At 41.5% G+C, this 13,067-nt stretch overlaps 1 protein-coding gene across 1 annotated transcript in view; it reads right to left on the reverse strand.

Moving 5' to 3' along the window:
* Positions 1 to 13,067, reverse strand: part of NEK7 (NIMA related kinase 7) — a 242,607-nt gene that overhangs the window by 176,030 nt on the left and 53,510 nt on the right. Inside the window, exon 2 of the mRNA XM_073592966.1 lies at positions 10,381 to 10,465. The gene's annotated coding sequence lies outside the window, so the exon portion shown is untranslated. The remainder of the gene's footprint in view (positions 1 to 10,380; positions 10,466 to 13,067) is intronic.

A 13,067-nucleotide genomic window follows, 5' to 3' on the forward strand; every position in this document is an offset into this window, starting at 1 on the left:
TGTTTGTCTCATTTCTTCTTCTACGCAGCGGACACATGCTCGCCCTGGCAGCCTCCTGGCTGCTTGCGTCTCCTTGTTTGGGAATCCGATTCCCTTTGACAGGAGCGCGCGCTTGCGCAGTAGCACACACCGTGCACCTGCGCAGTGCGGGCGAGCAGACCCGGTGACGTCAGGGACCGCCTCCGCTACGCCGTCCTTGTCTTCCGGGTTGGGGTGCTCTTATAGCGGCCGGACGCGGCCGCTGTGTGAGCCTACAGCCTCCCGATGCCACGCCAGCTGAAGCCCACCATTCTGGGTAAGTCTCGCTCTCCCCTTCCCCCCTCCTGGTTCCCTTTCCCTATTCCTAGCTGGCTTTCCTCTTGTATGCTTCTCCTTTGGTCCATATTAGTATTAGTTTTATTTACTGTTATCCCCCTGTGCAGGGTTGCCTACAGTGTCAATTCAGACCTATCTATTGTTACTGGATATTTTAATCTTTTTCATTTAGGATTAATATCCCCTAATTTGATACTGCTTGATACACTATCAATTTCACCTTCTATGGTCTGGTAATGCTGACTTTAGTGTGTTACCTTTTTCATTTGTGGGCAAATCTCTGTGTACTATCATGGATGTTAATTTCCATTAACTTTAATTACAGCTGCTGCAGTTGACCACTCTTCAGTATACATTAATGGCTCCAGCCCTGGTGGGCTCTCCTTGTTAACCCAATAAGCGCTTGGCTTGTTTCAACCTCTTTATATTATTTAATCCGCATTATCCTGTCCTCCTTCATTCTAATCCATTTGCTGTTCAACTGACTAATGCTGTAGGGGTAAGTGTTAGCTCCTAACACCTGTGTGCATTTTCTTGCAAGGTTGACCTGCTTTCCACACTATTGAAAGCATTTGGTCCCGCTGATTTATCTGACCCCCACCCCCCCCTTTCTCCCCCCCCCTCCCCTGTTCTTCCTCCTCCGTGTCCCTTCTTCCCCCCTTCTTTTTTTTTTTTCCCTCCCCTCCCCCCCCCCCTTCCTTCCCCTTCCCTCCCCCTTTCCCCCCCCTGCCCTCCCCCCCCCTGCCCCCCTTCCCTCCCCCTTTCTTCCCCCCTCTCCCCTTCTTTCCCTCCCTCCTTCCCTCCCTTCCCTTCCCCCTTCCCCCCCCTCATCACCTTTGCTCCTGCACACTGGTTTTAAATCTTAGCTACCTCACTGGCACCCCTATATTCCACTTTTCTTTTATCTTGTGGTTTAGTGATTTATATAAATCAATGATTCAAATATTTTACTTACCAGAGGCTGTTTGCTATCCCCTGTGTTCGCCGCGGGGGGAATTATATGGGGCTACACATTCCCACAGAGAATGTCTGAACGGGTGAGCCTGCCCTTTTTGTATCTAATTTGTATGTAAATGTTTTATGTATTATGACTTTGCTGCAATCATATTAAGAATTTTTCATGTATCTGTAGATCTGTTTGTATTTATTATATGTTTTTCATGTTACATTCTAGACTGTACTCTCCTGAGGAAGCGGTGAATACCGCGAAACCGGTCGAGAAACTAAGTCATATATGTACCCCTTGTTATTATCTACTATTGGGTGTAATTCGTATGGTTGTATTGATTGCTCTTGCTATGAATTACGACTGTATGCGACACTGTAATAATTTTTAACATTGTTGTCCATTAAAATGTAAATTTTATTATATTATTTTTCATTTTTTTCTATCAAATTCCTGATTACCCTCAGTACCGCAATAGTCCCCCCTTGTTTCCCTTTGTGTGTGGTGGGTTGGGACACCCGCTGACAGAAGCAGCTAACTGCGGCTGCTCCCTACTCCCTGCCTCTCCTTGTACAGTACATTTTACAAAATTCATATACATATATATATATACACACATACACACACACACACACACACACACACACACACACATATATATATATAAAAAAATTACGCCTTTTTGCAAAATGGTGAAAATGGAACGTTCGCAAAAATTTAAATAACCACATTTCTCTAAAAATCTGAAGGTTTTCATTGTTCCCTTACAGAGTTTGTTAAAGACACCCCCAAACCATATAATTTTCTGAAAGCATAGGACCAGTAGAATAAAAGTAAGGTGCTAGTGATTTTTAAGACCCCACGATATTTGCGCAAGTGTTTATCAAACAATATATTCACGAAAAATTCTCTAAAATCATTTTTAGCAGATATAAACACAGCAACTTTTACAAAATTCCTGCTAAATTCCTACTAAAATATAAAAGCTTAATCTGTATCGAGTTAATAAATAACCAATATTTGTAAATTTTAAATTGTGCCTATTTGAGAAATAGTGAAAATCAGATGTACGCAAAAAATTTCTTTTAAAACTTGGAGGTTATCCTTTTTCACTTACAGCTTTCAGAATTTGTAAAAGACCCCCAAACCATACATTTTCTGAAAGCACATGGCCTGTAGAATAAAAAAAAGTGCTACTGATTTTTTGGGCTACATACACTAATATAATTAATAGTGCACATAAACACAACGTAACTTACAAAATTCCTGCTAAATTACTACTAAAGCATCTAAAGTGTACACCCATGGAGGGTCATATTTACCCACACAGGGATGCACAGGTGCTCTGTGCACCCCCGAACAGCCAATCCCATTTATGTAAATTGGGATGTAACGACTGCACAGGCATAGCTGCTGTTTCCAAACTGACATCCGTGTGGGTACACCACCCTAAACGCAGACAGTGCGAGCTCAGGGACATGCATCCGGACCTACATGGATATAAAATTGGGAGCAACGGCTCAGTTCGTGCAGTTGCTACATCCCAAATTACATCAAGGGACTGCCTGCACAGAGATGCACAGAACACTTGTGCATCCCTGTAAAGGTACGCTGTGTATGCCCTGTGTGAACAAGGCCTTAGGCCTCTTTCACACAAGCAAACTGATCGGGTCTGCCTGTCCATTTTTCAGGCGGGCCCAATCAGACCACCCATTGTTCTCTATGGAGAGGCTGATGTAAATGGACATGTGTCCGCCTGCATCCCGATCCAGTCCAGTCCACTAAAAACAGACAGATAGGGATTCCATACCCCATCCATCTAACAGATCGGATTGGATGGAATCCGATGGAAATAGACAGGGTGGTCCATTTATATCCGACCACCCCTTAGAGAAAAGTGGGCTGTTTCTGTGTCCACTCTGCATCAGCGGAGAGGATGTGGACCTGTCTTCCGCCTGCTCAGCTGGAATCAGCAGACAGATCCCCCGCTGAGCAGGCAGATCTGCTTGACAGAGTCCACTCCATGTGAAAGGGATTTTAACAGCAGAGGCAAATCCATTAGGGGTGCAGGGGCACTCCCCCCCTGCAGGGTGCCAGACTCATAGGTTTGTATGAGTTTTTGTTTTTTTCGGGTCTTTCGGCTTCTCCTGAGGAAGCCATAGAGGGGTGAGTGCGGGGGGAGACAGTCACCGTGGAGGGGGGTGGGGACCATAACCGTAGAGAGGCTGAGTGCAGGGAAGGGTGGGGACCATCACCGTGGAGAGGCTGCATGCAGCGAGGACCAAAAAAAGTCACTGGGTATTACTATGTTCCCCCCCCTTTTTAATTGTTGTCCCTTTTGTCCCTTTCACTGTAGCAATTCTTAATTCATTCATAAAAATATCAAGCCCCAACTTCAGCCCCCACCTGCACCGCTCCCCCCCCCCCCCCGCGCGCTCTGCAGTATGACAGCTCGACAGAGTTCAGTGCAGGGAGCAGCTGAAAGCGGCGGGAGGGAAGCCGCTCTGGAGGCTGGTATGGGGGCAATCTGACTGGCGGGGGGTACACATCCGGATCCCCCCAAGCCCCATGCAGCACCTGAAGCCGGCAGAAGCGGAAGAGGGGGGATGTCGGCTGATGATGGTAGCTGCAGGGATCCAGTTTGGGGGGGTAATCAGTGCAGTGAAAGGGATAGGAGAGGAGAGTTGGGGGCAAGTAGTTTTAGGCGAAAGTTAGCGGCAGGAGGTGGAGGCTAGAGACAGGAAGGCGGCGACATGGGTGGTGGGGGCGGTCAAATTTAAGATTATTAACTCCGATAAGCGGGTTGTAATTTGTTGAGTAGAGTTTAAGAATTGTTCGACAGTCTGCTGAACAATTCTGATATAGGTTTATGGTCATTGAAGTGACCATGAGCTTCTAGGAGAGGGAGAAATGACTTGGCCACCTGCGGGCACTTCTGTAGGTCCGTACGGCATACAGACCTGGCAGTGAAAGGGTTAAAGGTACAGGCAGCTCCCAGGTTGCAAACAAGATAGGAACAAACCTACAGAAGTTTCATTGGTATGTTTGTCCCCAAGTTTAATTGGTATGTAAGTTGGAACAGGTACATTTTTTGAGTAACTCCAAAAAAAAACATTTTTACGCTTTTTGCGATAGCCTAGGAAAAGGTTTAGGCCTCATGTACACTGCTGCTGGTAAACGGATGTTTGGGAGCAGTTGGGCGTTTTTTTTCGGCTGCCCCTGAACTCTCCTCTATGTTAACTTATCAGTACATGTACACAGGGTCGTTTATAGTCATTTCTAGGCAGTTAAGTTTAGAAGTATTTTTTGGAGTGCAAAAAAAAAAAATGCGTTCAGGATGGATGTTCAGAGGCATTTGAAACGCCAAATGCCTGTAACAGCCTGTAAATGCTGCTAAACACGGTAACTCGCGTTTAGGCAGTGTTTCGTAAACAGACCTTTTTCATTTTAACAAAAAGAAAACAAAAAAAATACGGCTAAACGCTGCATGTAAACACAGCTGTACGAATGATTTTAGACATCAGTTTCTAGCTGTCAAGTTAAATTGTTCAGAAGAGGTTAAACAATGTCCCGTGCACAAAATTTCACCTCATTTTCTGTCCTGGTGAAACCTGGATTTTGAAAAATTTGGGGTTGTTGTGCAAACAAGGATTGATGATAAAGCTTCAGTGGAGACACCTTTTTCCCATGATAGCTCTTCCAGGAGTGAATTCCCCTTCCTAGGGGTAGATTTCCTCTCACTTCTTGTTGTCTCTCTATTTGTAAGTATGAGTCGTTTGCAAGACAGATGTTTGTAACTGAGGGACTGCCCGTAAAAGTAAAGATTCTGACCCCAGATCTCTCCATAAAAGAGGACTGGTCATCCTTATTTCTATTACAAGGGATGTTTACATTCCTTGTAACAGAAATAAAAGTGATAAAAATTTTAATTAAAAAAGGGACGCAGAAGCGAACGCATACGCAAGTTACACACTTAAATGTAAACGTGTTCGCCCCAAACATGTAATGTATCGCTGCAAACATTAGAGCGAAAGTAATAATTCTAACCCTAGACCTCCTCTGTAACTCTAAACTTGTAACCTGTAAAAAATGTTAATACCTGTGGACAGCAACATGTCAGTCTGTACTAGCAAATTTAGATACACTAACAAATTGAAGCCAAACGCACAGCTCACTGCAGACACATTGTTATACCGCTCTTCAGCCTTTCAGTGAACAAACTGCCTCCAGCTAAAGCCAAATTTTTCTAAATTTTACTTATCAGTCCAGAGCATCTGCTGCCATTTTTCTTGCACCCCAGTTACCATGTTTTAGTGCATAGTGGAGTCTCTTAGCTTTGTTTCCATGCCAGAGTATGACTTTTAGCCACAATTCTTCCATGAAGACCACTTTGGCAAGACTTCTCCAGACAGTAGATTGGTGTACCTGGGTTCCACTGGTTTTTGGCAGTTCTGGTTGATGACACTGCTTGACGTGTCTTTTATGTGCTACTTTATGTTTCCTTGGCTAACCACTGAGTCTTCTGTCCTCATCGTTGGTAGTTTTTTTGTGCTTCTTCAAAAAGAGCTTGAAGAGCACAACTTGAAACCCCAGTCTGCTTTGAAATCTTGCCTGGAGAGACCTTGCTGTTGTAGTAGAACTACCTTGTGTCTTGTTGCTGTGCCAAGTTATGCCATGGTGATCTGTGATATGAAACTGTATTCCACAACCTAAACCTTAACACCCTTTCACACTGAGCCGCCCCAGGCGTCAGCGGTAAAGCGGCGCTATTCGGCCGCTAGTGGGGAGGTTTTAAAAGGGTTAAATTCGCCCGTAAAACGCCACTGCAGTGTCGCTTTGCCGGCGCTATCATGGCGCTGCCCCATTGTTTTCAATGGGCAGGAGTGGTGGAAGAGCAGTGTATTTACCACTCCTACACGGCTGTAAAGAAGCTGTTGGCAGGACTTTTTTCGACGCCCTGCCAGTGCAGCACTCGGGCTTTCACACTGGGTTTGCAGCTGAGGCTTTTTTCAGGCGCTTTACAGGAGCTATTTTTAGTGCTGTAGGGCCTGAAAAAAAGCCTCAGTATGAAAGGGGTGTAAAGATTTGATTTAGATTTTTCTTCTTTTCACTTACTTTGCATTTTGTAAATTTAAACAATGAAAATATATATTTTGAAAGAATTCTTACTTTACAGCATTTCTTCACACCTGCCTGAAAAAAAATTTCACAGTACTGTAGATTTTTGTCCTAACAAACGGTTAAAGGCGTTGAGGTTGATATTCTTGCTTGTATGTTAATGAGGACAGACATGAGACACTCTAACATTATTCAAAAAAAATCTTGCAGTCAGCCATGACACCATCACCGTTTGGAAACAAAGAAGACAAAGTTGCAACAGCAATCAGATTCCTATACCGTGTCAACTACAGGGCCTACTGGCAACAAGTAAATGCATTCATTGACATCATTCTAAGGCAACATGAGGCTAAACTGCATCACTTGGAGGTGGGAGGCACATTTGTAAGGTGTAGGGGGATAGATGTGAATGAGGAGGTTTTTAAGTTTGTGCTTTTTAGGAAAAGGAAATACAGGGATCAACATATTAGCTTCAGGAGGGAGACAAAGGGTGGGAATACTAAAACTATTGCAGTGGGTACAGGATTGAAGCTCATGAACCCTGGGATACATTCTAAACTAAGGACAGAGGGGCCAAGCTACACCATGGATAAAAGCTACTTCAAATGCACTAGAAAAAAAAAATTCAGGTCAGCATCTTAGTTCACAAAGTCAATGCCCTGGTGATGCCTTAATAAAGATAGTGTGACTTGTGAGGGGAAAAGAAGATGAAAGCTTTGCCAGAAACACTACAATCTTTGAGAGGTAACCAGAAGTCCATCAGAAATATGTAGCTAAACAAGTCTCATTATAGAGGTCCTCTGCAATTTGAGTATTGTTTTCTGCAAGAAATACTCATTCTCACCTAAAGAAATGCAGATAATGCCTTGTCTTATTAAAAACCCTAAGATCATACCACTTGGTTATAATAAAGGCAAACAATCCCACTCAACAAAATGAACAAATTATTTTACAAATAGTATGAATATGAAGTATGCCAAACCCTTGCAATGTATCTTATACTGACGGAATAGATTTTTAATTTAACAGCACTCAGTCTTTTTGAGTCCATCAGCATGGCATATCTTGACTTGGCAACATTTGCTCACTCTTTGCAAAAACACTCCAAATCTGTCAGATTGTGAGGGTATCTCCTATGCACAGCCCTCTTCAGATCACCCCACACATTTTCAATCGGATTTAGGTCGGGGCTCTGGCTGTGCCATTCCAAAACTTTAATCTCCTTCTGGTGAAGTTATTGCTTTGTTGATTTGGATGTATGCTTTGGGGTGTTGTCATGCTGAAAGATGAAGTTACTCTTCATGGTCAGCTTTCTAGCAGAAGCCTTACGTTTTTGTGCCAATATTGACTGGTATTTGGAACTGTTCATAATTCCCCTCTACCTTGACTAAGGCCTCTGTTCCAGCTGAAGAAAAACAGCCCCAAAGCATGATGCTGCTACCACCACGCTTCACTGTGGGTATGGTGTTCTTTTGGCGATATGCAGTGTTTTTTGCGCCAAACAGATCTTTTGTAATTATGGCCAAATGATTCAACCTTCATTTCATCAGACCATAACATTTTCCGACATGCTTTTGGGAGACTTCAGATGTGTTTCTGAAAAATGTAGCCGGGCTTGGATTTTTTTTCTTTGTAAGAAGAGACTTCAGTCTTGGCACTCTATTCCATAGCCTAGACATATGAAGAATACAGGAGATTGTTGTCACATGTACCACACAGCCAGTACTTGCCAGATATTCCTGCAGCTCCTTTAATGTTGCTGTAGGACTCTTGGCAGCCTCTGACCAGTTTTCTTCTCATCAATTTTGGAGGGACGTCCAGTTATTGGTAATGTCACTGTTGTGTCATAATTTCTCCACTAGATGACAGTCTTCACTGTGTTCCATGGTATATCTAATGCCTTGGAAATTCTATTGTACCCTCTTCTTACTGATACCTTTTAACAATGAGATCCCTCTGATGCTTGGAAGCGTTCTACGGACCATGTCTTTTCCTGAAGGATGCAACTAAGAAAATTTCAGGAAGTAAGTCCTGTCTGCGCTCTATCTGGCTCTTAGCCGCTTCCCGACCAACCGCCACAGTTATACTGCGGCAGGTTGGCTCACCTGCGTAAGCCATCGTAGCTATACATCAGCTCACGGGGTCGGGATAGCAGGCACCCTCTGCACAGCGGGGGTGGCCGACAGTCGCGATGACCGCCGGCCAAGAGCGATCATGAAGAGGAGAGACAGAACAGGGAGGAGTGTGTGTAAACACACACCTCCCTGTTCTGACAGGAGTGACAGATAGTGTGTTCCTATTAGCTAGGAACCACGATCCGTCACCTCCTCCAGTCAGTCCCCTCCCCCTTCAATTAGAATCACCTCCCAGGAACATAATTAACCCCTTAAGCGCCCCATAGTGTTAACCCCTTCACTGCCAGTGACATTTTTACAGTAATCAATACAATTTTATAGCATTGATCGCTGTATTAATGCCAATGGTCCCAAAAATGTGTCAAAATTGTGCGATGTGTCCGCCATAATGTCGCAGTCACAGTAAAAATCTCAGATCGCCGCAATTACTAGTAAAAAATAAATAAATAAAACAATAAAAATGCTATAAATCTATCCCCTATTTTGTAGACGCTATAAATTTTGCACAAACCAATCAATATAAACTTATTGCGATTTTTTTTTTACCAAAAATATGTAGAAGAATACATATCGGCCTAAACTGAGGAAAAAAATTGTTTTTATATATATTTTTGGGGGATAGTTATTATAGCAAAAAGTAAAAAATAATGCGTTTTTTTTCAAAATTGACGCTCTGTTTTTGTTTATAGCGCAAAAAATAAAAACTATAGAGGTGATCAAATAACACCAAAAGAAAGCTCTATTTGTGGGAAAAAAAGCACGTCAATTTTGTTTGGATACGTCGCATGATTGCAGAATTGTCAGTTAACGCGTCACAGTGCCGAATCGCAAAAAGTGCTCCGGTTCAGGAAGGGGATAGTGTGCAGTCACCTAAGATGGAAAAGCTTTGACAACCATGGCACACAGATATTCTTACATTAGATAGGGAGGAATGTTAGGAATGTTTTGAGGATAGCTCCAGGTTGATGATAGCCTCCAGGGACAGATTGATCCAGACAAAATTTCTCCATAGAGTATACTTTATATCATGTCCACAGGTGGCACGGTTCTGGACAGCTGTACTATGCTAAAAAAGAAACACTTTTTAAGCGGACTTCCCTTCTCCTCCTACGTTATCCTCCTGGGAATTAATAATTAAGGGGGTCCTGCCAATGTATAAACTGACATATTAATAGAAACTGCCCCCGGAAATATTATTAAATATAGCAGCCATGGGTGGATTGTACATGAGCTTGTCCGTAGGGGACAACTTCATTTTTTTCTTTTTCTGGGATGGTAATCATTTATTATGGGTTTCATTTGGTTGCTGGGCAATGTATTGTTCTATATCACTTGTCGGGGTGTCTCCTACTGTACCTTGATTAGCATAACCTTGTAAACCTGCGGTTTAGGTTTTATAAAGAATTTTCAATAAAGAGCAATTCGGTTTGTAAAAAAAAAAAAAAAAAAGTCAGGAAAGACATACTAGAGCAGCTGAACTTTATTTGGGGGTTCATCAGAGGCACTTTAAATGATGGCAGGTGTGTACTGACTCCTATTTAACATGAGTTTAAATGTGATTACTTAATTCTCAACACAGCTACATCCCCAGTTATAAGAGGGTGTGCACACTTATGCGACTACATTCTTTTTAGTTTTTTATTTGCGTTTTAAAAGATGTCAGTTTGCTTTTCAATTGAGTTGTACAGTTTTATAGGTCACATTAAAAAATGGAAAAAGTTCTGAAATTATTTAGCCTTTTCTCATTTTTTTACATCACAGAAACATGACATTTTAACAGGGATGTGTAGACTTTTTATATCCACTGTAGGCATGCATATAATTAGATGACAGCAGTGTCAAGTTACAAGCTGGCATGTATCATACCTGTGGCTGGAACTGAGGCACTGGAGGTCCTGCATGGCCTGACACTGATCTTCCATTATCTTAGATGCACAAGCACCACAGAGCTCTGAAACACAACATAAAAAATAAAAATGCAACTATAAACACAGGGAAAAAATATAACAACTAAACAATCTACTGTTTCTGAAAAGTGTATTAATATTAAGGATTTTAAATATACTGTAATAAATGTCTATGTACATCCAAACTTACTCAAGGGGCATATTTGCATAGTCATGGCCTCACACCACCCCAGTTGGCCCTCCAAGAGGCAATGTTCAAAAATGTTTATAGGACTGTCCAAAGTTGGAGGAGTGAATAACTCCATACCAGGAATTCACAATTTTAAAAGCTTTTACCCTCTTCGTTATGCCACATTTTTTAGATTTGTAATCAGGAATTCAATTTGATTTTATGTCACTTATCTACACATCAAACAATAAAATGTCAACAGCAGGAATATCAAGTGCCAAATGGGCAGTGCTTGGTGAAGGCAGACAGCAATCAGCAAGAGGAAGGTGGGGGGCGGTAAACAAGTCTTATGTTTATCAACCCCTTCTTTTTCTTGAAAGAACACAATGTGACACCATATGGATCAATCTAGGGCTGCAACTAACGATTATTTTCATAATCGTTAGTTGGCCGATTATTGGTTCGATTAATCGATTAATAACCTTAAAATTGTGGTGTATAACTTAGTTAATATGTAAAGTTTAAAAAAAAAGGCAATTTATTCTTAAATATCTCTATGCAGTGATAAATATGAATAACCAACTATATGGTTAGAGAGCAAAATCTGAGAATAACAGACAGAAGAGATATGCTGTATATACTATTAGAGGAGATATATACTGTACGTATATACTATTAGAGGTTGAATCTGGTAAATATCATCAGACTCGGATCTTTTTTTATTTAAAGAAAATTAAAAAGTTAGACTGTTTTGCAGATTTTGAAACTGAACTGTAATATATTATATGCTGGCGGCCATAAAAAAACAATGTCTTCCTTAAAAAAAAAATGTCATTTTAAGAACGTTCGTTCGATTTCCGAATCGTTAGCGGGGTCAAATTGACGTTTGTTTTCAACCACAGTGACAGGAAAATTTAGAAATAATAGAAAACTGCTTGGTCGAAGGAATTTTCAGACAGTGTATGTGGTTTTCGTTCAGAAATTACATTATTTTTAAAACAGAATGTTAAAAGCAAGTGAAAATTTCAAACAACATTCTTTCATTCAACAAATGTACAAAGATTTTTCATATGAATATTCTCGTCTGAAAATTGATTCATGTGGCCAGCATAAGGCTCGGTTACACACCTATGCAGTTTGCTTTTGATCTGTTTCTATACTGCTTTTTTGCTGTTAAGTACAGTATAGTAGAGAGGTGTGAGGAGAGTATATAATATGTAAACCATAATTTATTCATTCCAAGACATAGTAAAAACATTGAGCAACAATATAGTAAACATTTTAAGGAATGCAGCTCATATTTTTTTTACACAGATAGGATGTTGGTACCAATAAGCTTGCACCCGACGTGTTTCGGAGTTATTTAGCCTCCTTCCTCGGGGGTGGATACAAGTTAACAGAGATTTATTGGTACTGTGTAAGCTGACTTGGCATTCCAAAACACTTAAAAACAAAAGGCACTGACACTGTCTGTCTATCCAACGTATTCCTGATGGTGGTAGATAGAGGTTGGTTAACATAATCAAGGTGTTATTACTTCATGCATAGCAGTGAAGAATTTTTCATATGTGTAAATGAGTAATTACGTTCCTCAAAAAATTGAGAAAAGGCCCAAAAATGGAGGGCATAAAGGGGTTTGAAGACCTGGAGCTCCACTGAGGCCGAAGGCGGATCCTGATAGTACTACCGTAGATGGTTCAAAAAGGTATATTAAAGGTAATTGGTACTGGCTTCGTATATCTTGGATAGTTTTGACATCAAACAGCTAGACATCTGCACTGGCCGAAGGCATCCTGCAAAGGACGTAATATAAACAAAAGAAAAAAAGACCACTGACGTTGCCAATCAAGCGCAGGTGTGCGTGAGCTTTACTGGCGGCTTACCGATTACCTGCTCAGATATATACACCTGCGTATATCATTACCACAGACTATAGATCGTGAAAAAAACCACATAAAACAGGGTAATTGTCCTCTGAACTTAACCAACAGCATATACAAAAGAAAAAAGTCGGAAAAGATTCCAAAAAAGCAGTTTGCAGGATGCTTTCGGCCAGATACTCTCCTCACACCTCTCTACTTGTGCCTTTAAAGTCCACCATTAGGGGAATTTTCTCGTTTGCTTATTGGTATATTTTAGGATGTGGCACAACTTTGCAGCTAATTGCCGACCTACAATTTTTTTGCTATTAAGTACAGTATAGAGTGCCCCAATAGCAAGGTTAAAGAAAACTTTTGCCTTTAGAACCACTCACTTCCTGCCCAGGACCATGTCCCATGAGGCATTGCTCCTCACACATTCACAAGTTCCCAGGCACTTACTGACATGTATGGATGGTGTACTGAGCTGTATGTGTGCTGCACTGTATTTCCTGATATGTAAACAAATACTGCATTCTGTATGCAGACCAACTAATCAGCTGGCCGATTAATCGATTATGAAAATAGTAATCGATTAATTCCATAATCGCTTAGTTG

This window comes from Aquarana catesbeiana, linkage group LG07 (genome assembly GCF_042186555.1).
Source record: "Aquarana catesbeiana isolate 2022-GZ linkage group LG07, ASM4218655v1, whole genome shotgun sequence".
Classification (NCBI taxonomy): domain Eukaryota; kingdom Metazoa; phylum Chordata; class Amphibia; order Anura; family Ranidae; genus Aquarana; species Aquarana catesbeiana.